Genomic DNA, 24,474 nt, shown 5'->3' on the forward strand with positions numbered 1-24,474 from the left:
GCCTCGGTGACTGTGAATATTCCTTTTGTCTGAAATATCTTTCCTCCTTTTTCCATTTATGATGTCCCTGCCCTTCTTTTAAGAGACAGCTTAAGCTTCATCTCATTTTAGATGCTTTCACTTACCCCTGGAGAGAACTAACCATTTCCTCCTTGCCTGTATCCAGTTTTTTGGTACTGTACCATAGCACCCATCATACTGATGACTAGTCACATATTTATGTCCCTCATTTAACTGCGAGCATTTTAAGAAGAGAAACCATGTCATATATCCGGTTCCTTGTGCCCCCACCAGTGCCTGACCCACAATAGGAGTCTAGTGAATAGTAGTTCCATAGTTAGATGTATTTCTTGAAGAAACAAAAGGAGAGCCGTTAAAATATGTAATTTTCTCTCTTCCTGCCATCATTTCAGTTCAAAGGTTGAATTCTTCCAAGGATGATTGTGAAAATACCCATATTCTTTATGAAAAACTCTACCTTTCACTGACAGAGGTACTGTCTGGCCCTATGACCACAAGACATTGATACAAGAGGGAGTTTGAAAGACTTAGGTATTTACCTCTGAATTCACCATGTGCCTAAGGTCACAACACTAGGAAGAGACGGAGCTGAGATTCGAATCTAGACCAGCCTGAGTTGTGCTAAGCCCACACAGCTTTTTCATCCAGTTTCTCTTCCAGCTTGACTTAAATGCTGGGCCTGCATTTCTTTTCCTACAATCATGGAGTCTCTATTACTAATCTCTTTTGATCAAATACAAGCATATGCCTCTTGGTCAAAACAAGCAATAATTTGCAACCTAAGCTACTTAATAGAGAAATCTTTCTCTCAAAGAAGCAGCAAAGTATGCAAAGAAATAGCTTTGCTAAAACATACATTCAATTTGCATTACCAAATAGCACATTTATCCATTTAGTATGAAACATGTGCATTCAGGTTATTTCCCTATTTTCTCCAAGAAGGGGGTTGGTAGTTGGGTGGGATGGAGAGTAGTTATATTACATTTGCATAGCTAAGTACAAATATCCAGATGATTCTTCCCACAACAAAGGAATGATTTGCTTCAAATTTAATTAAAATATCTGAGATTTGTAGAATAGAAAAACTCTGATATTACTTATTAAAAATGTCCATTTGTTGAGATTTTAAACAAAAAAACTTAGTCACTGTAATTCAGAACAAATGAATTAATGGAAAATAACACTAATAAAATAACAATAGTTATAATAACAAATTATGATAGCAAGAATAAAGTCATAATAGCAATAGCAATAATAATAATATCAACAGAGGTATTTGCCAAGTTTATTTCTAAGTACTTTCATATATGTTAATGTATTTAATCCTGACAATTACTCTTCGTGGTATATACAATTATCTCCATCTTACAGATAATATTTTATTTTATTTTTTTATTTTTTTATTTTTTTTTAACATCTTTATTGGGGTATAATTGCTTTACAATGGTGTGTTAGTTTCTGCTTTATAACAGAGTGAATCAGTTATACATATACATATGTTCCCATACCTCCTCCCTCTTTGTCTCCCTCCCTCCCACCCTCCCTATCCCACCCCTCCAGACAGCCACAAAGAACCGAGCCGGTTTCCCTGTGCCATGCGGCTGCTTCCCACTGGCTATCTACCTTACGTTTGTTAGTATATATATGTCCATGTCTCTCTCTCGCCCTATCACACCTCACCCTTCCCCCTCCCCATATCCTCAAGTCTGTTCTCCAGTAGGTCTCTGTCTTTATTCCTGTTTTACCCCTAGGTTCTTCATAACATTTTTTTTTCTTAAATTCCATATATATGTGTTAGCATACGGTATTTGTCCTTCTCTTTCTGACTTACTTCACTCCGTATGACAGACTCTAGATCTATCCACCTCATTACAAATAGCTCAATTTCGTTTCTTTTTATGGCTGAGTAATATTCCATTGTATATATGTGCCACATCTTCTTTATCCATTCATCCGACGACGGGCACTTAGGTTGTTTCCATCTCCGGGCTATTGTAAATAGAGCTGCAATGAACATTTTGGTACATGACTCTTTCTGAATTCTGGTTTCCTCAGGGTATATACCTAGTAGTGGGATTGCTGGGTCATATGGTAGTTCTATTTGTAGTTTTTTAAGGAACCTCCATACTGTTCTCCATAGTGGCTGAACCAATTCACATTCCCACCAGCAGTGCAAGAGTGTTCCCTTTTCTCCACACCCTCTCCAGCATTTATTGTTTCTAGATTTTTTGATGATGGCCATTCTGACTGGTGTGAGATGATATCTCATTGTAGTTTTGATTTGCATTTCTCTAATGATTAATGATGTTGAGCATTCTTTCATGTGTTTGTTGGCAGTCTGTATATCTTCTTTGGAGAAATGTCTATTTAGGTCTTCTGCCCATTTTTGGATTGGGTTGTTTATTTTTTTGTTATTGAGCTGCATGAGCTGCCTGTAAATTTTAGAGATTAATCCTTTGTCAGTTGATTCATTTGCAAATATTTTCTCCCATTCTGAGGGCTGTCTTTTGGTCTTGTTTATGGTTTCCTTTGCTGTGCAAAAGCTTTGAAGTTTCATTAGGTCCCATTTGTTTATTTTTGTTTTTATCTCCATTACTCTAGGAGATGGGTCAAGAAGGATCTTGCTGTGATTTATGTCATAGAGTGTTCTGCCTATGTTTTCCTCTAAGAGTTTGATAGTTTCTGGCCTTACATTTAGGTCTTTAATCCATTTTGAGCTTATTTTTGTGTATGGTGTTAGGGAGTGATCTAATCTCATACTTTTACATGTACCTATCCAATTTTCCCAGCACCACTTATTGAAGAGGCTGTCCTTTCTCCACTGTATATTCCTGCCACCTTTATCAAAGATAAGGTGACCATATGTGCATGGGTTTATCTCTGGGCTTTCTATCCTATTCCATTGATCTATCTTTCTGTTTTTGTGCCAGTACCATACTGTCTTGATTACTGTAGCTTTGTAGTATAGTCTGAAGTCAGGCAGCCTGATTCCTCCAGCTCCATTTTTTGTTCTCAAGATTGCTTTGGCTATTCGGGGTCTTTTGTGTTTCCATACAAATTGTGAAATTTTTTGTTCTAGTTCTGTGAAAAATGCCAGTGGTAGTTTGATAGGGATTGCATTGAATCTATAGATTGCTTTGGGAAGTAGAGTCATTTTCACAATGTTGATTCTTCCAATCCAAGAACATGGTATATCTCTCCATCTGTTTGTATCATCTTTAATTTCTTTCATCAGTGTCTTATAATTTTCTGCATACAGGTCTTTTGTCTCCTTAGGTAGGTTTATTCCTAGATATTTTATTCTTTTTGTTGCAATGGTAAATGGGAGTGTTTTCTTGATTTCACTTTCAGATTTTTCATCATTAGTATATAGGAATGCCAGAGATTTCTGTGCATTAATTTTGTATCCTGCTACTTTACCAAATTCATTGATTAGCTCTAGTAGTTTTCTGGTAGCATCTTTAGGATTCTCTATGTATAGTATCATGTCATCTGCAAACAGTGACAGCTTTACTTCTTCTTTTCCGATTTGGATTCCTTTTATTTCCTTTTCTTCTCTGATTGCTGTGGCTAAAACTTCCAAAACTATGTTGAATAAGAGTGGTGAGAGTGGGCAACCTTGTCTTGTTCCTGACCTTAGTGGAAATGCTTTCAGTTTTTCGCCATTGAGGATGATGTTGGCTGTGGGCTTGTCATATACGGCCTTTATTATATTGAGGAAAGTTCCCTCTACACCTACTTTCTGCAGGGTTTTTATCATAAATGGGTGTTGAATTTTGTCAAAAGCTTTCTCTGCATCTATTGAGATGATCATATGGTTTTTCTCCTTCAATTTGTTAATATGGTTAATCACATTGATAGATTTGCGTATATTGAAGAATCCTTGCATTCCTGGAATAAACCCCACTTGATCATGGTGTATGATCCTTTTAATGTGCTGTTGGATTCTGTTTGCTAGTATTTTGTTGAGGATTTTTGCATCTATGTTCATCAGTGATATTGGCCTGTAGTTTTCTTTCTTTGTGACATCCTTGTCTGGTTTTGGTATCAAGGTGATGGTGGCCTCGTAGAATGAGTTTGGGAGTGTTCCTCCCTCTGCTATATTTTGGAAGAGTTTGAGAAGAATAGGTGTTAGCTCTTCTCTAAATGTTTGATAGAATTCGCCTGTGAAGCCATCTGGTCCTGGGCTTTTGTTTGTTGGAAGATTTTTAATCACAGTTTCAATTTCAGTGTTTGTGATTGGTCTGTTCATATTTTCTATTTCTTCCTGATTCAGTCTTGGCAGTTTGTGCATTTCTAAGAATTTGTCCATTTCTTCCAGATTGTCCATTTTATTGGCATAGAGTTGCTTGTAGTAATCCCTCATGATTTTTTGTATTTCTGCAGTGTCAGTTGTTACTTCTCCTTTTTCATTTCTGATTCTATTGATTTGAGTCTTCTCCCTTTTTTTCTTGATGAGTCTGGCTAATGGTTTATCTATTTTGTTTATCTTCTCAAAGAACCAGCTTTTAGTTTTATTGATCTTTGCTATTGTTTCCTTCATTTCTTTTTCATTTATTTCTGATCTGATTTTTATGATTTCTTTCCTTCTGCTAACTCTGGGGTTTTTTTGTTCTTCTTTCTCTAACTGCTTGAGGTGCAAGGTTAGATTGTTTATTCGAGATGTTTCCTGCTTCTTAAGGTGTTCTTGTATTGCTATAAACTTCCCTCTTAGAACTGCTTTTGCTGCATCCCATAGGTTTTGGGTCGTTGTGTCTCCATTGTCGTTTGTTTCTAGGTATTTTTTAATTTCCTCTTTGATTTCTTCAGCGATCACGTCGTTAGTAAGTAGTGTATTGTTTAGCCTCCATGTGTTTGTATTTTTTACAGATCTTTTCCTATAATTGATATCTAGTCTCATGGCGTTGTGGTCGGAAAAGATACTTGATACAATTTCAATTGTGTTTTGGGGTGTCTGTGGACTTATTATGATTTTAGGCAGCCTCTCTGCTAGTGGGTGGGGTTGTGTTCCTGTTTTGCTATATGGTTGGCATAGGTTGTCCAGCACTGTAGCTTGCTGGTCGTTGAGCGAAGCTGGGTGCTGGTGTTGAGATGGAGATCTCTGGGAGATTTTCGCCGTTTGATATTATGTGGGGCTGGGAGGTCTCTTCTTGACGAGTGTTCTGAAGTTGGCTCTCCCACCTCAGAGGCAGAGTCCTGACTCCTGGCTGGAGCAGCAAGAGCCTTTCATCCACTCGGCTCAGAATAAAAGGGAGAGAAAGTAGAGAGAATTAGTATAAGTAGGAGGAAATAGGAAAGAAAGAAAGAAAGAAAGAAAGAGAGGAGGGAAGGAAGGAAGGAGGGAAGGAAGAAAGAAAGAAAGAAGAAAAGAAAGGAAGAAGGCAAGAAGGAAAGAAAGGAGGGAGGGAGGGAGGAGGGAAGGAAGGAAGGAATGAGGGAAGGATAAAATAAAATACAGTAAAATAAATAAGATACAGTAAAATAAAATAAAGTATAATAAAGTTATTGAATTAAAAAATAATTATTTAGAGAAAAAAAAAGGGACGGATAGAACCTTAGGACAAATGGTGGAAGCAAAGTTATAGAGACAAAATCTTACATAGAAGCATACACATATACCCTCACAAAAAGAGGTAAAGTGGAAAAAATCATAAAACTTGCTCTCCAAGTCCACCTCCTCAATTTGGGACGATTCGTTGTCTCAAAAAGGGAAGGAAGGAAGGAAAGATAGAAAGAAGGTAAAGTATAATAGAGTTCTTTAAATTAAAATTAATTATTAAGAAAAAAATAAAAAAAAAAAATGGTCGGATAGAACGCTGGGACAAATGGTGGAAGCAAACCTATACAGACAAGATCTCACACAGAAGCATACACATACACATTCACAAAAAGAGGAAAAGGGGAAAAAATCATAGATCTTGCTCTAGAAGTCCGCCTCCTCAATTTGGGATGATTCGCTGTCTATTCATGTATTCCACAGAGGCAGGGTACATCAAGTTGATTGTGTAGCTTTAATCCGCTGTTTCTGAGGCTGCTGGGAGAGATTTCCCTTTTTCTTCTTTGTTCTCACAGCTCACAGGGGCTCAGCTTTCGATTTGGCCCTGCCTCTGCGTGTAGGTCGCTGGAGGGCGTCTGTTTTTTGCTCAGACAGGACGGGGTTAAAGGAGCCGCTGACTCGGGGGCTCTGGCGCACTCAGGCCAGGGGGAGGGAGGGGCACGGAGTGCGGGGCGGGCCTGCGGCGGCAGAAGTCGGCGTGACGTTGCACCAGTCTGGGGCCCGCCGTGTGTTCTCCCTGAGAAGTTGTCCCTGGATGCCGGGAACCTGGCAGTGGCGGGCTGCCCAGGTTCCCCGGAAGAGGGGTGGTCCACCTCAATTTATCCATCCTCTGCCTACACACATGTAGATTTTTTTCCAGTTTGTCACTATTAAAAACATTTGCCTGTCAGAAACCTGAACATTATGACATGAGTTTTCTATAGTTTTCATGCAAGTGAAGCCAAAATTAAACTTTATAAGATGATACCAAATAATCTTTTATATTGTTTTATTAATTAATACTTCTACCAGCAGTCTATGTGCATTCTTATTGATCCACATTCTCTCATTTGCTTTGACCATTTTTCTACCAGGTTTTCTTTTTCTTATTGTTTTTATTGAGCTTCCATTTTCATTTTCTTTGTGGTATATTTTGATAACCAGAAGTTCATAATTTTAGTGTATTCAATCAGTCATTTATTTTATGTTATATATTTTAGGAAATTCTTTTGCCTCTTAGTTTATAAAGATATTATTTTATATTTCTTCTGAAAGTCCTTAAAGCTATGCTTTTCTCTTTTAAGTCTAATCTAATTTTAGATGACTAATTCTTTCCCCAGTTCCATTTATCAAAGGGTTTATTCTTTCCACCCTGATCCATCATATATTATGTTTCAGTATATGCATGGGTCTGATTCAGGGCTATATATTCTGGTTCATTAGTCTTTATCTGACTCTGCACTAATGCTATGTTATAATCCTAATAAGTTTTAAAAAATCATTATATTTAGAAAGGAGAGCTGTTTTATCTTGTTCTTATTCAGGATTGTCTTGGTTATTTGGGGCCATTTTTATTATATATCCATTTATAAGAAGCTTGTCAAATTTCATGAAATACCTCACTGACAACTGTTAGGACTTTCATTTAATCTTTAGTAGAACTGTAAGAAAAGTGACATCTTTACTTTATTAAATCTTTTTCTATGTGGACATAATCCTCTTTCCTTTCCATAAGTCTGAAATAGTTACCCCATCCTGCTCAAAGCCCAGAATTACCTGGAGAGTGCACTGTGCTCTTTATAAGATTTTCAGGGCCCTCATGGTCCAGCAACCCCAGGTCTAAAAGACAATTTCTCTCATATGGGGACTGTAGGGATGATCTATTTTGCCCTCCATTCCAAATCATAAGACTTGTTACCCCTGATGTTGGGAGTGCTATTGGATGACAGCCCTCAGTCGCCTTACCCATGGTCATGACACCTTCTGAGGTCTAGTGACAGTTCTATGTGAGAATAAAAGTCCCAGTTCTCTCAACCCATCTCAGTGCTGAAGAGACATCCCATCTTTTGGATCCCCCACTGGGAGGCTGAAGCTTTCAATAAGACTGTAGATGGAGGTCTACCTCTTCATCTTCTCAGTCCTATTCCCTAGCTTTTCTCCACAGGTGGTGTTCCCAAGAGCATGTTCTAGTAAACCTCCTGGTGCAATCTCTGTTAGAGTCTGCTTCCTGCAAAAAACATTCTGTGACATTCTCCAAAAGCAGAATTAGGGTCTAATTAAAGAAGTTGTTTCAGTGCTAGGTGGAGGGACCTCAGAAAACTCACCCTGTAGAGTTACTTCATGGGTTAATGTCTGTGGTGTTTCTCATGCTTCCCTTTTCTGAATGGAACTTTATTTGGCTATTATCCTTTTCCCACTGCTCCACTGTAGAGTGGCTTGTTTTCCACAGGGGTGAAGGAGAGTGTGACCATAAGAGGGTATCATGGGGAAGTTTCTTTGGGTAAATGAAACAGTCCTGTATCCTGATTACGGTCGTAGTTACATGAATCTATACATGTGATGACGTTTCATAAATCTAACCTTTATTTTATTTCATAAAAGAACATATAAAAACAAGTGAAATCTGAATGAGGTCTGTAGTTTAGTTAATAGATTTGCACCAAAGACAGCTTCCTGACTTTGATCATTTTATTATAGTTATGTAAAATGTTATTAGAGGAAGCGGGTTAAAGGGTACACAGGAGCGCTGTACTATTTTTGCAAATGCTATGTAAGTTTAAAATGATATCAGAATCAAAAAATTTTTTAAAAAAGCTTCTTTTCTCATTGCCTTTAAACTCAGACTCATGGTAAATATTAATTTAAAAATTATCCAAAGCTTTTAATGAGAGTGAGAGAAGTCTTTTTCCACACTCTTAGCTACATAAAAGGAGGTGTAGATTGATGTGTGAGAGGGTGCCGTTGACTGTCTCGGTGTCAGTCGATTATCATGGTAGGACATTCACTTCATGTCTAACACTACACTTTGCTTCCAGTTCCTCGGCCACTGAGACTCTACCATGTTTGACCGCCAGGCCTCCCATAGACTAGGTTTCCTATCTCTGAACTTCCCAGAGGCCACAGATTTGGGGGCACTTGGGGATGGGAGATAGGTATAGGAGAGAAACCAATCCTGTTCCCAAACTTATCATCTTGTTTGGGAAGTAGAAGATGGCCACCTGAAAGGATTTGGCAATCTCAAAATACCACATGAAATAACTATAAATGAGTAGGTAAGTAAATAAATGTGGGAAAAGGAAGAAAAAGGAGTAAGGAAGAAATATGAGAGAAGGGCCTAATTCTATTCAAACTAGATGTAATGCTTAAACAAGGCCAGTTTGGTCTTGTGGTGGATTTAAGATGACTGAAAATTCTTTGGCCTCCCTCCCGTCAAGAGATTGGGTCTCTTTCTTTTCCCCTTCAACCATCTGGTTTGTGACTGCTTTGACCAGTGAGGTACAGTGGATATGATGTTATGCCAAGAGGGCTGGCAGCTTCCTGCTCCCTTGAGGCCCTGAGCATCCTTGTAAGAAGTTCATATATCCCGTGGAAGAGACTGCATGGTGATGTAAAGGGGGTGAGTGTAGTTCAGCTTACCAGGTGCCCCTGCCAAGGTGCCATTCATGTGATTGAAGCTGTTTTGGGCCCTGAAGACTAGTCCAACTATCAGCTGAATACCACCCAGTGACCCAGTCAGCACTCGAGGTCATAAGAATCATCTAGCTGAGCTCTGCCCAAGTTCCTGACTCACACAATTGTGAGATGGGTTTGATCAGGGAATGAAAGACCTAAAATGAGTGATTTATTATAGAGTTAGACATTACAATACTGTGAGAAAAGTTGGGGAAGTAAGGCTGGCAGGGATGGTTAAAGGATCAGAGAAGTCACTAGGGGACACGAAGGGAAAGAAGTCAAAGAGTCTTAGTTTGTTCACACTGCTATAACAAAATCCCACAGAATGGGTGCCTACAAAAATATATTTATTTCTCATAGTTCTGGAGGCTGGGAAGTCCGAGATCAAGGCACCAGCATGATTTTATTCTGCTGAGGGCCCTCTTCCTGGTCCATAGCCAGTGCCTTTTTGCTGTGCCCTCACGTGGCAAGGCTTCTCTCTGGGCTTCTTTTACAATGGCACTAAATGACCTAATGGGAGCCCTCATGACCTCATCACTTCCCAAAGACCTGGCCTCCTAATACCAACAGCTTTGGCCATTAGGATTTCAACATATCGATGTGGGGTTGGGGGACATAAACATAGAAACCACAGCACTAAGGAAGGTTCGTGCTTCTGCAACTGGGGGGGGGGGGGGGGATAATCACTGTTGGTCCCCAGGACAAGCAGTAGGAAGGAAAAGCTAGATGTAAAGCAGGGACAGACTGGAATCTGCAGGGCCAATGGAATCCATAAGGACAAACTGGAACTCGCATGAGTCTCTCCCTATATCTAACCTCGATGATGGGGATGATCTGCAGAAAGATCTGGGGCCCTTTGCTGCAGAGTTGCACAGGTACCTGAAAAAAAAATGAAAGATTATGTAGCAGTTGAAGGGCTACAGTCCCAAGTTGCTGCTGTCTGATGCAGTGAGGTGAACCATCAGATCAGCAGCAGAAGGCATGAGTTTTAGAGACTCCGTATGAGCTTAATGGCTGCTACTACACCCCACCTCCACAGCGCGTGCAAGTTCTTCTGTGACAACACTAACGTGAACCATACAAGGAGGGGAGACCTGAGAAACATATTGGGTTGGCCAAAAAGTTCATCTGGGTTTTTCCATAAGCTGTTACTGAAAAACCCCAATGAACTATTTGACCAACCCCAGTAGGTCTCACTTTAGCTAAAACACCTGTTTTATATTTCGGTTTTCTACTTACTATTTAGGGGCTTAATGATGGTCAGAATAGGGCTACATGGGCCTCTTGGAAGGACTGAGTGACTTGGGAACTACCACAAAAAGACACATTTTAGAATTTAATCAATGGAAACCAAGACAAGGAAAATGAGTTGGATGTTTTAATGAGCCAGGGGTAGAAATGGAAATGACAGCTAGGATCCTTGGCTCTGAGTCCCCCTTCCTCCTTTATACCAAGTTGAGGAAATAGCAAATTCATTCATCTCACTGTGTCTTATTTCACAGGTCCCTGAGAAGCTCAAAATTATTTAAATGGCTTCTTTTTCTTCTCAGAGAAATGTTTGTTGCATTACCTATTTCCTTCCTGGCAGGACTAAAAGTTGCATCATTAGCAGATATCACCATTTTCATTTTTCCTCAGGGGACTTGATGGGTTGGAACTTAGGCATGAGTATTCAGTAGAGACCATACCCTGTGATTCAGGTTAAATGTGACATAATTCCATAAATACTCAGCCTCTTCACACTAAAGCAGCATTATCAAATATAGAAGGTTTGCCTTGGCTTTCTAGGATTCGGTGTGACCTCAGAATCCTGACATTTCATGTTTCTTTCGAGGGCAAACTTGATCTTTCCTCTCTTGTTGTGTTCATGTCTAATGAATGTGTTTTTCTTGAGAGGCTTTGATGTCAAGTTATTTCTCACCCAGAGCTACACTTTAATGTGTTATCTGCAGAGTGCAACTACCAGAGCTTTACAGTGTCATTAATTAGGTAGGCGTGGGAGCTGCTGCAGCAAAGGAAGGCTGGAATCTTTTCCTTTTACTATTAAAAAATTCCCATTGGAAAAGGAAATGGGTTGTTTTTAGTTTTTAGTTGGTCTGTGGCCTTATGAAGAAAGGAGAGAAGAAGGTTTTCCATTAACATTGTGCCATTATGGGATTTCAAATAATATACTATACAAAGGTGATTACAGTTAATTTTAGTCTTTGTGAGAACTCAGCTACCAGGGCCCGTCTCTCTAAAGAGGTTGGATTGCACAGAGAACAAGAGAAATTACTGGGTTCAGAATGGCGGGAAAGTAGCAACATCAAGGAAGACAACCTCTCCCTTTTTTTCTTAATGCTTTGGGAGAGGATTCCAGCACCGTTCTTGTTATTCCTAGTGCCAGTGGGATGACTGAAACAGACTTTCAGTTCTTGGGATTTCTGAGCTCCTGCAGGTTAATGAGCACCTAAACTAATAGCTCTGTTGAGAATTTAATTTAGAGTTTTATGTAAGGTAATATCCACTTCCATGGGAATAAATGTTTTTTATCTACGCATAGGGTTTAGCTATTAGGATTAAAACAAAGTCATCTATTGAGTAATTTCTTCTGAAATTTCTTGCCCAAACTAAAACAGCAGCAAAATCCAGCCCAGCCTTGTGATAATGATGATGATCATTAACACCTTCATTTTTCTTTCAGTTCAGAATAGCTTATTCTTTAGAGCAAACATAAACTGATTTGAGTCTATGCATAGGAGTATCATAAATGCTAAAAGAAATGCTACTCTGCATTAATAAATGCATTACATTAAAGTCAGCTAGTAGTCTCTTGGCAATAGAAATGTTACTGGATGTCATTATATCTGGATTTAGCTTTCGTGACCTTTAGAGGCTACCTAACGTGGAGGATGAAAGAAAGACATATCTTATAGAGCAGACAGTGCACGGTGTAAGACAGGTTGCAAAAAGCTATTGCTTTCATCACATAAATCTCTCTGCCTCAGTGAGGTTGGAAAAATCCTAGTGATTCATGGGCACAAACTTTAATTTACTATTTTTCCTGGGTGCCACTGAGGGATGGTAGGAAGGAGAAACCTTCTTACAAGGAGCAGTTCTTCTATTAGAAACAAAATGAATGAAGAGAAGATTCAAAGGTTGCTCTCATCATGCATTTGCTTGTTATCAAGAAGACTAAATAAAATCTTTGTGCATAATTGTTTGAGAAGTCTTGCAGCATCACTCATTTTCTTCTGGATTGCACAAATACACCAAAGAAATAGGCTGGTGTCTTGAATGGTTAAGTTCTCTATTATGTCAGGGTAAACTGAAGAAAATCATTTTCATACGTATACTGTTTTATAAGCACCCGCTGTTGTGAAGTATGTCGAAGTAATATGTGTAATAGATGAAACGGGTTTGAGAATCTAGTGAGCCACGCGATAAGCAGAGATGTGTCACGTACCCTCCTTTTTACTTGGGGGTTTGTCACGATTCTGGGAGGAGATGTTTCAAAATTTGAAAACTAGGTAGAAAATACCACCTCTTCAGACTACGATCTCACCCTTGTTTGCTATCTGCTAAAAAAGTCCTGAGGCATATGGACTGTGGTTTTATTTCTGATAGTACTGTATGGTCCCATTTCCTACCACTGGGGTAGAGCCATTTTATTATTATTATGCCCGGTTTTCTATGGAGTGCAACATAAGTCATCTCTGGCAGAGACCAAACCCAAAGCACAGACACTAACATCTCATTCAGCACTTGAGATGGCACCGTCAGACATTCGAAGCCACGGCAAGTTCCTTGGAAAGTGATTTCTCGGTGTTCACAGCACCACTACAAGTCCTCACACCTGCCCTTAATAGGTGTCCCTGGAACTGTTTTGCAGATCATAAGCCTGCTTTCACAAGGCCCTTCCTAAAGAGAGGCTCTTGAGGTAACGCTCTAACACTGGTGTACTCTAGAATGCACCCGGCATCTCAGAGCACAAATCATGTTGGCCAATAACGTTTAATACATAAATCAAATAACATGTTCATTATCTCCAAGGACCTTGAAATTAGCACTGGAAATTAAGTTGAGTTTCAGGCTGCCTCTGTTCTGCTTTGAGGAAAACAGCAGGGAATTGGAAATATTTTCATGGACACCAATAATACTGTCATTTGGGAATGTTCACCCTAGTGAAACTAGTGATTTATACATCTTAAAAATCGTAATGATGATTAAAACAAAAAATAACTGTTACTTTTTTCTTTTTAACATCTTTATTGGAGTATAATTGCTTTACAATGGTGTGTTAGTTTCTGCTTTATAACAAAGTGAATCAGCTGTACACATACATATATCCCCATATCTCCTCCCTCTTGCATCTCCCTCCCTCCCACCCTCGCTACCCCACTCCTCTAGGTGGTCACAAAGCACCGAGATGATCTCCCTGTGCTACGCGGCTGCTTCCCACTGTCTATTTTACGTTTGGTAGTGTATATATGTCCATACCACTCTCTCACTTTGTCTCAGCTTACCCTTCCCCCTCCCCATATCCTCAAGTCCATTCTCTAGTAGGTTTGCATCTTTATTCCTGTCTTGCCCCTATATTCCTGTCTTGCCCCTAGGTTATTCATGACCATTTTTTTTGTTTGTTTTTTAGATTCCATATATATGTGTTAGCATATGGTATTTGTTTTTCTCTTTCTGACTTACTTCACTCTGTATGACAGTCTCTAGGTCCATCCACCTCACTACAAATAACTCAATTTCGTTTCTTTTTATGAACTGTTACTCTTTCTTCAGTAATATTTACAATTGGACAGGTAAATCGTATCAGTGGAACTTAGATCATGAAGGAAGATTTCTCACATGCTCTTTTTTCCTGGCACAGCAGGAGGAATATTCTAGGTTCAGTGCCTATTTCTCAGGAACTGATATACTCAGGACAGCTCACAGTAGGTACGAAGTGGGACATGCTTTAAAACAGGCACATTTGCCGTTTTCCACTTCCATTTCTTTGAATATTATTAAATTGTTCTATACCCATAGGCATTGTATTTCTGTGACAGGACCGTGTGCTAAATAATAATTTTTGTTTGATTTTCTGAAGTTTTTCCCAAGCAGGTAGGCAGCCTCTTAGTATTTTCCCACTTCAGGATGTTTTTGTAGAGCCCAAAGCAGAAACCACCTAAAGGTTGTTTCTGTCCCTTTTGTAACAGCATAATTTCTTTGAAGGAATGATGGTTATGCCTCAGAGGGAAGAAGGAGAAAATGGGCCTCTCAGGAGAAACAGTGCAAACCTTGTGTGTGCTGTGGCAGGGCAGGTGATGTTTGCAAAGCCCTAGGGGAAGGGAGAGCTGCAGTAAGGACTGCAATGGAACTGAGAATTGGATTTAAATGTACTCGTAAAGAATACATTTAATATCTCCTACACCCTAGGTTATGGGATAAGATTCATGCCCTCTCATCTTTTATGTGTCCTAGCAATTATGTGATACCTTACATAATAGTTTGCTTAGGTCATTCTGCTAGAGTGTAAGCCGCAAGGGTGTACTAATTAGTAAGCCTCTATCTCAGCTTCAAATGTACGCTTTCATGTTCTACTTTGTGCTGAGACTCTAGAGTCAAGGATCTGCTTTGCCCTACCGCCTCTCTGTTAGGCTCTGCCAGGAAGGAAACTGGAGGGAGATGGAAGGCTGGAAAAGGATGAAGTCGCACTTACCTTACTGCTTCCTTCATGTTCTTGTCAGTGTCACCCCAGGAACACTTCTGCATCCTAGCGGTGGTGGGTCATTCTAGCAGGAGCCCTTGATTTACATTTGCACTTTCCCAGAACCAGTGACACTGTGTCCTCGCAGAGATCCAGCTCCCGTCAGCCAAGCCTCCCTCTGCAGAAGTCTGGTCACCAGCCTCGCACAGCCTTTCTCTGAGTTGAGACACTGGCACCTGCTGGCTGACCCCTCCTCAGAGATCTGAGTGGCAAATCTGTGGGTCCCCATCTTCAAAATTCTAAGTTTTAAAAAATCTAAACTTTTTCCTCTGATCCTTCAGTTCTAGGGGCAGAATATGCGTCCTACTACTACATTTGTGATACTCAGACATTTATTTCATTATGATTTTTTGGTTCTTCAAGAGCTAGTTCACTGTTCTATACACTGTTTATATGATATTCTCTCTGATAAAGTAACCCATGCGGTTTCTGTCTCCTGACAGAATCCTGACAAGCACAAAGGGAATGTCTTCTGCATCCCCTACCTTTGCCCTTCCTGTCTAGAATGGTGTCTTGCACTTACATGCTCAGTAGTTTTGCCTTGGTTTGATTTAATTCGCTGCCATAATATGGCAAGAAATTTGCCTTTAAAGCAGAGTGGTGAAGACCAGGAGCTTTGGAATTTGATGGTGTCAGGTTCAAATCTTTGTTCTGCTACTTAGTAGCTGTATTATTTTAAGTGAACTATTTCATCCTTCTAGGCCTTAATTTTCTCATCTGTGAAATGTACACAATAAAGTGTCCACCTCTTGCTGTTGTTACGAACATCAAATGGGCCATTGAATGCAAAAATCTGAGTAGCTAGTAAGTGTTCAATAAATGATTGTTATTATTATTTGTAAAAAAGAGCTGAAATCCAGAAGAAGAAGAAAAGTGAGTTTGCAAAGTACAGAGCCTTGGAGGAAGGTGAAAGCAGGGAATAAATGGGGCAAAGTTAGGAAAACAGAAAAGAGCTGAGTGTGTGTTGGGGTTAGGGGGAAGGGGAATAGGTGGTAACATAGGGAGGAAAGTGAGTAAATGTGTAAAGGTGGCTGAACTGATTTTTAGCCAAATTTGTCATCTTGTAATGAAGGGTCCATAGTGTGCTTCATTTTGTCCTTTGTTCATTTAAAAAACCACAGGTCACAATGATGTTTAATTTAGTCAGCTTAAGATAATTGAATTTTTGAACATCAAAACTTTTTTCATGTTTAACTGCTTATGGTAGAAACCTTTGTGATGGAGATTACATATTTCATTACCTTCTTTTATTCTTTTCACTGACTTATACTTTAGGAGAGAAATGTTACTTCATACCTTGATAACATGTCAAATGTTTCTTCTTATCTCTTCTCCAAACTGTTCCCTTTTTTTCCTGTTGAATTTAAGAGTCCATGTCCTTAAACGTGGATCTCGTAGCAATTCTGTCACACCCTTAAATTGTACTGTGAAAACATAACATTCTTATTTGCTCAAGCGGATGCTTGGAACCGTCTCACTTTTGTGGAATGACAGGCTACAACTTGCGAACAGTGTTCACGAACCAATAATTGGACTGAGCTCATGTCATGTGATCTTTCCCTTGGTATGTTTTCTAGTATTTGTATGTTATGCTGGATGCCAGGTGTAAGTTAGTCTCTGCCGTTGCAGAGCATGCTGGTAAGTTGGACAATAACATTTCATGTCTTCAGAAGAGGTCTCATATGGACCAAACCACGCAGTGCATGTTGTCTTTGAGAAGTTAAGTCAGTAAAGGATGACACTAACTTGAGTTGACCTGTAACAATTGCTCTGGTTTGTTTGTTTTTAAAAAAAAGCCACATGCTTGCTGTGACACATGCACACCATTAGTGCTGGTCAATATGAATGTTATACCGATTCGTTTGTCCCTACACTGAGTGGTTCCAGGTTGCTTTGAGGTATGACAATGTCGGTGGTGACAGCAGACGCAAAAAACTGTAAAATAAAACCCAGCTCATGTTTGTTTATGTAGTATATGTGGATCTTTGTATGTATATACACATATACATGATAGATATAAAAATATATGTGTGTGTATCACACACGTTTTCTTCACTTTTTTCTCTTGTTGTTTTTTAAGTGTTCATGGACTCCTTTCTCCCTATTTGCCCATCAACTCTTTCTCTCTGTTGTAATCTGTTGTCCCCTACTGGAAAGGGAGGGAAAAAGTATGCTGACTGCTGTGGGTCCTGAGAAACTAAAACCAGAGATGGGGCTTTCTCTTATCTGCAGTCCTAGTGACTGTACAAGGAAAGGAAGCACCAAAATGGTGTGTGTGTAGGTGTGTGTGTTTGAGAAAAAGACAGAGAGAGAGAAAGAGAGAGGGGGGTGGGGGAGATGTAATGGTCAATCCATAAGACTGTTAGAGGCACCAGGGCATCAGGAGATGGGTATCAGGATGGACAGAACCAGTAAAGATACAAGAGTCTGTGAACTGTGGCAGCCTGGTTAAATGTAAGTGACTGTTGATGACATTGGCTGGTCATTTAAGAACAAAGGATAAGTTTGTGTGAAAGGGCACAAACAATTTAAAGGACCTAGGACAGAGCAGGGTGCATTTGCCAATCTGCCTTTTTCCAGAAGACCTCCCAAATTCTCTTCAACTACAGTTTTCTGTTTAGAGTCTGCTAGGGATTAGAGATCTAGATAATAAAATTGTTAGACTGCTGTTCACATTAAAGATAAAACAGCTGTGAATGAGATTATGTTTGTAGAAGTGCATGGGATTTAACCCACAGATGGTTTGATATGTACAGTGAGTTCTCACAGGTTGTCATTTCATGTTCTTTCAGGAGAGTAAGGATTTTCAGGTATGTGACTTTCATATACGGAAATAGTGAATTATTATATATAATTATTAAAGATGTTTCTTGAACAAGCCTGAGAGGACTGCAGAGAATTATGAAGCTTTTACAAGTAAAAGCTTTTACAAGTAAAGTATAATTTCATAATTACTTGGAAATTTTACATTCAAGAAGTTGTAAAATAATGGTAATGAGATATTTTGTTAGGAAGAATATATATAACCACATGACGAAAAAAGTACATTTAAAATAGTAGCCTTTATTTAGAATTTTATGTATAAATTATAGCAAACACGTAACTAAATATTTAATTAGAATTAAATAAAAGTATTATACTGTAAGAGCTCTGCACTAAGCAAGAGGTTAAAATTCAATATGTCAATTAAAAAAATCAAAGGGTAAAAATTGCACTTATATGAAAGTTATTAGCAATACATTTCCAATTAAGGAATCTATGAGTCCTTGCTCTGAATATCACCTTCTCATTCCCTCTGGTCATGCCCAAACTCACATTTAATAAATTTCATTTAATTTATTTATTACTTCATTCAAAAGACGTTATTAAGGTGTCCACTATATGCCAGAACTAGTCTAGCCGCAGCTGATAGAGCTATTAACAAGGTAGACATGGTTTTGTCCTCCTGGAGTTTACATTCTTGTGGAGGAGACAGAAAATAACCTCGTAATCCAAGAAATACATCACATGTTTTCAAAATAAGATCTCAAGAAAAAATAGAAAAAGGAAATGGGGAGGGAACATACAGGGACTGGTATGTTATATATCAGAAATGGTGGTGCACAAAGGCCTCCCTGAGGAGATAGTAGTGGGTCAGAGTCTTGAATGCAATGAGGAAGTGAACCGTGAAGCAATTGAAGCTTCCCAGGTGGAGGCAACACCCAGTCAAAGGACCTGAGGCAGAAATAAGCCTGTCATGTTCAGGGAAGAGCAAGAAGACCTTAGGCAGACATGGAATGAGGGAAGGGAAAATGGAAGGAGATGAGTTTGGAGAGAAATATCAATGACCTTGCACTATCTATTACACACACTTAGTCTCCTAAAACAGCAGCCAAATGTTTGATCACAGTTCTGCAGTTGGGCTGGTTTAGCTGAGGGGTTCTTCTGCTACCTGTGTCTAGGCTACAGTCACCTGGTGGCTCAACAGCGACTGCTGGTCTGAGATGGTCTCACTCACATATCTGAAGGTTGGTGCTGGCCCTTGGCTGAGTGATATGTCCCCAGCCAAAGTTTCTTAACATGGTAGTGACAGTATTCCAAGAATATAAACCCCAATTCCCAAGCACTTTCCAAGCCTTTGTTTCTTGATGCCCCAAAGACCAAAGCAAATCACATTATCAGGCATAGAGTCAAGGTGAAAAGAGGATGTGCAGGGCTTAGGATACTTGGAGGCATAATTCATCGGAGTTATGAGTATGAAAGTATACCACAGAAGGCCTGAAGGGGTCAGGAGACTTTATTCCTTCTTGTATTTTGACTCTTCTATTCCTTTTTTCTTCTTTCTTTGTGCTCTAGACTGTGTTATGATTTTCCTAAGAGTTTAGATGAAGTCCCTGCCACCCTCTAGCAATTAAAAATGATCCCAAGCCTTTCTACACAATGCAACACACAAAGCGTGATTATATTTAAATGTACCACAAGGGTAATTAGATGAAGTGTTTGATGCCAGAGATAACCAGCCCTGGTCTCTGGGGGAGCAGCGACAGCCTATATCCCACGTGTGGCAAACTAATGTACTCTGGTATGCTACTTGGGAAGTCCTGAACCCCAAATTCTTCTTCTAATGTCTTACTTAAGACCCACCGTTTTTAGATCTGTAGTAATAGCTAACACTGATTTGGATGACACTTTATTCCTATCCAATATTCATTATCCTCTTCTCTCCTGCTTCGTAGAAGACAGATGTTGTTTGGGACAGCAATATGCTTTTCCCAAGCAATGAAGCCTGATAGATCTAAGCCAGTCATAGGGATCGTTTCCTTCACTTTCACAGAGTTTGTTTGAACTCGTAACATCTCATTATTACTGACCCAGCTAAGGAAGAAATAAGGGAAGCCTGCTAGAGAGATTCACATAATGGAGAATTTTAACTTTCCTAATTAAAGGGACAAAGGGTATTTGTGACATTCTTTATTATTTTTTCTTGCACATAGACATGATATCTGGAGATGTGACACCCATCTTGACAGAAAGAGAGAAGTATTGGGAGGTTGCCAGAGATACTGGCCTTCAAATCTCTATTAGTTTCTTAAAGCTGCTGCAACACATTTACCACAAACTGTGTGACGTGCAACAGCAGACATCTATTCTCTCACAGTTCTAAAGGGCACAAGTCTGAAATTAATGTGTCAGCAGAGCCATGTTGCCACTAAAGGTTTTAAGGGGTATCCTTCCTTGTCATTTCAGTTCCTGGTGGCTCTGGGCAATCTTCAGTATTCCTTGAGTAGCAAACATGTCCCTCCAATCTCTGCCTCTGTCCTCACATCACCACTGGTGCTTGACGCTCTAGCCTTGTGTTCTGCTGCTGGGTATCGTGGAAGCATGTGTTGATATCAAGGTGTCATAAGATCAAAGGAGCTGGTGTTGGGCTAACACCTGGGGGACAGCTTCTCAGGAACTTGTCCGCAGAGCACATGTCTGCAGAGAACTTATGAAAGGGATGCATGAGAGTTGGAGGTTGTTTTGTATCATAGAAAACCTCACCTGTCTTGACTCATACACTGCCTTTAATGGGTAAAGGAGGGGAAGAGGCTTTAATTATTTATATGTTAATATCCTTCACACATGTGTCTTCTCATTTAATCATATATCTGTTAGATAGACAAGGAGACAACGGCTCAGAGAAGTGAAGTTGCACAAGGGCACGCAGCTCCTAAGGTGGCAGAGCTGGGCCTTAAACTCGGGTCAGAGTCCACGCTCCTAGAGTTCATACTCCACTGTCCCCAGCAGTATTCGCTCACTCACTAGGTGGGGCACTGAACTCTTTACCTCACCAACATCGTGATCCTCCTATACTTGGTTAGTACCTGCTGTGTTCATGGCCTCATCCCAGATGGTAATATGCCAAATTTAGCCATAGAAGAGGTGGTTTTCCTGATTTTATGGAACTTTTGTATTCTGCTGGTTATGATGATGTGAAAAAAAACAATTAAAAGAACAATCAGCTCAGATTCACTTTGTTATACAGCAGCAACTAACACAACGATGTAAAGCAATTATACTCCAATAAAGATGTTAAAAAAAAAAAGACCCAATGCAGCCAAATAAATAATTAAAAAAAAACCATGTGGTATGCCAGATTTGGTCTGGGCCATCATTTCTGGCCCTGCTGTATAACATTGACCACTTCCTCCCTACCCTTAATTATTTTCAAGTAGATCCAAGATATCATTTTTTATCTATAACTATTTCAGTATCTCTAAAAGATAAGGATCCTTTAACAATAATATAATACTGTTATATATACTGTATTATATATTATAATATAATCATGACTCCATGATACTTGAAGTTATTCCTTAATATTAAATATCCAGTTAATGTTCAAAAAAGAGCAATCAGCTTATAGTTAATGATACTGTATTTATTGTTACTGAGAAAATTGCTAAAAGAGTAGATCTCATGTTACTTGCTACAATAAAATGTTCTTACTACAATAAAGACAAAAAACAAGAGAAATTGTCTTTCTCACAAAATATACACAGATATGCAAATGCACACGTGCATATTGTCATAGGCTAACTGCTCTGTCAAGTACCAAATAGGCACAATATTTATTCTAGTTATTTATAATGTATATGATTTTAATTTCCAAAACGACATTGAGTGACCACCTTATTTGTGGTTTAATTACATTCCAGTGATGTACACATAACGAATCTATGGAAGGCATGTAAAATGAGATTAGTCCATGTAGAATGAGATACATTTAAATGACCCATTTCATTGCAATCCCCCTTCCAAGCTGACTGGTTTAGCAGAAATTGTCGTTTGTCCAAACTACGCCAGTGATCCATTCTGCTGACTTCTCTCTCAGTTGCCTTTGGAAGTCACTACATTTCCCTTCAAACAACTCCAACTATTGTAGCAACAGCACTTCACAAAGCTTTATGTAACACCAAGTTCTTGTCCCTGAAATAAAAGTCTGGTTACATTCCCTGCGAATGCCTTCCTTCAGCTGGGTGGAATTGAAACTTATCTGTTTTCATCTGTTCGAATAACTACCAGGTCACACACAGAGGCCACAAAGGAATCAACAGAAATAGTTGCTGCTCAGCACTTCGGTGGCTCCAGCCATTGCCATTAGAAAGTAGAATGCATTTTCCTGACATAAGCTGCCTACTTTGTAATTTTCCCTGTGCCTTCCATATTCAAGAAGCTGTGATTCAAAAAACAAATGCAATTTCCATGTTTATATTAAAAGTCTACTCCAGATATTTTCATTGAATGTTTTATCTTTTCTGAAGTGTAGGAGTTTCAGATGTAGATAAACAGGACTCTAGGCCAGGGGTCCCCAACCCCTGGGCCGTGGACCAGGCCTTGGACCAGTACTTGTCCGTGGCCTGTTAGGAACCGGGCCGCAGAGCAGGAGGTGAGCGGCAGGCGAGCAAGCGAAGCTTCATCTGCCGCTCCCCATCGCTCACATTACTGCCTGAACCATCCCCTCCTCTGCCGTGGAAAAATTGTCTTCCACTAAACTGGTCCCTGGTGCCAAAAACGTTGGGGACTGCTGCTCTAGTCTAAGACCTCTGGTCTCTAGACTTGGTTTGCATTTGATAAAAATTAGAGCAGTCAGATCTGTAGCAGTCAGATTTGACTCTAGTTCCTGATAAAGTAAGACTTTACCAGTTTAAATCCTACTTTAAAGGACATCAGGACAACCAACTAGAATTTGTAAAAATTATTAATGTTCTGAATGTTCTTACAAAGCAAAAAAAAGAAACACTTTCCAGATTTCTTGGTGCTTTCACTCTAACATAGGCTCCTTAAGTTGTGCTTAAAATATAAAGCATTGACTGATATTTGGAGACATCTGATTAAATGCTTACTGGCTTAGGGGTGGTGAGCACGAAATTAAAAGTAGCAGAAAATAGCAATGATGACTACCTACTACCAAGAGAAATTTAATTGGCTTTACGTTACATCCCGACACCAACTTTTTTCTAGTTGTGCATTTCAACAGGATGTGCATTCAGCTTTACTCCTTTGTTAAGTAAAGTAAAGGATTCCTTCCAAATTCACATAGTGCCATGCCCTTGTTTTGCCTATGCCACCACAGAAAGGACCTAAAATTGAGTGTGAAATATTTTGGTCCTGGAATACTACCGAAAACTACATGTACGTGCTTCCTAGCAGAAGCCATGTACTTATCTCATCAGTAGATTATGAAATTGGCATTGTTTATATATTTGAACATCTCAAAGCTCCCAAAGAGTCCAGTTTATAAGAAAGATAATAAATCATAGGACAGCTGCTAGTCATAGAAATAAAATTGTACTTTACATGATGTTAACAAGGGTTATTAATAGGAATCTTTTTTTTAATTCAGACTTTGATGTATGTTTTTGTACTTGATTGCTGCATAAAACCTATTCCAAAACGTAGTTATATAGAATGAAAAGCAGATAAAATAAGAGGAAATATTTGCAAACCATGTAGCTGATGAGGGGTTAATATCCAAAATATATAAGGTTCTGAAGTTACTCAATAGCAAGAAAACAAATATTGTCTAGGTCCATCCATGTTGCTGCAAATGGCAATTTTTCGTTCTTTTTTATGGCTGAGTAATATTCCATTGTATATGTATATGAACTTCTTCTTAAGCCAATCGTCTGTTGTTGAGCATTTGGGTGTTTCTGTGTCTTGGCTATTGTAAATAGTGCTGCTATGAACATGGGGGTGCATGTATCTATTTGAATTAGTGTTTTCATCTTTTTCAGATGAAAAAATAGTGCTGCTATGAACATGGGGGTGCATGTATCTATTTGAATTAGTGTTTTCATCTTTTTCAGATGAAAATACCACTCAGATGGAGTGGTATTGCTGGATCATATGGTAGCTCTACTTTTAGTTTTTTAAGGAACCTCCATACTGTTTTCCCTAGTGACTGCACCTTTACATTCCCACCAACAGTGTAGGATGGTTTCCTTTTCTCCACACCCTCTCCAGTATTTATTATCAATATTTGTAGACTTTTTGATAATGGCCATTCTGACTGGTATGAGATGATACCTCATTGTGGTTTTGATTTGCATTTCTCTAATAGTTAGCAATGTTGAGCATCTTTTCATGTGCCTGTTGGCCATCTGGATATCTTCTTTGGAGGAATGCCTATTTAGGTCTTCTGCCCTTTTTTTTTTTTTTTTTTTTGATTATGTTGTTTGCTTTTGTGATATTGAGTTGTAGGAACTGTTTGTATATTTTGGATATTAACCCCTTGTTGGTTGCATCATTTGCAAATATTTTCTCCCATTCCATAGGTTGTTTCTTCATTTTGTTGACGGTTTCCTTTGCTGTGTAAAAGCTTTTAAGTGTGATTAGATACCATTTGTTTATTTTTTGCTTTTATTTCTTTTGCTTCAGAAGATAGATCTAAGAAAATATTGCTATGATTTACATCCGACAATGTTTTGCTTATGTTCTCTTCTGGAAGTTTTATGGTGTCATGTCTTATATTTAAGTCTTT

The sequence above is a fragment of the Lipotes vexillifer genome, unplaced genomic scaffold (genome assembly GCF_000442215.2).
Source record: "Lipotes vexillifer unplaced genomic scaffold, Lipotes_vexillifer_v1.1 scaffold91, whole genome shotgun sequence".
Classification (NCBI taxonomy): Eukaryota; Metazoa; Chordata; class Mammalia; order Artiodactyla; family Lipotidae; genus Lipotes; species Lipotes vexillifer.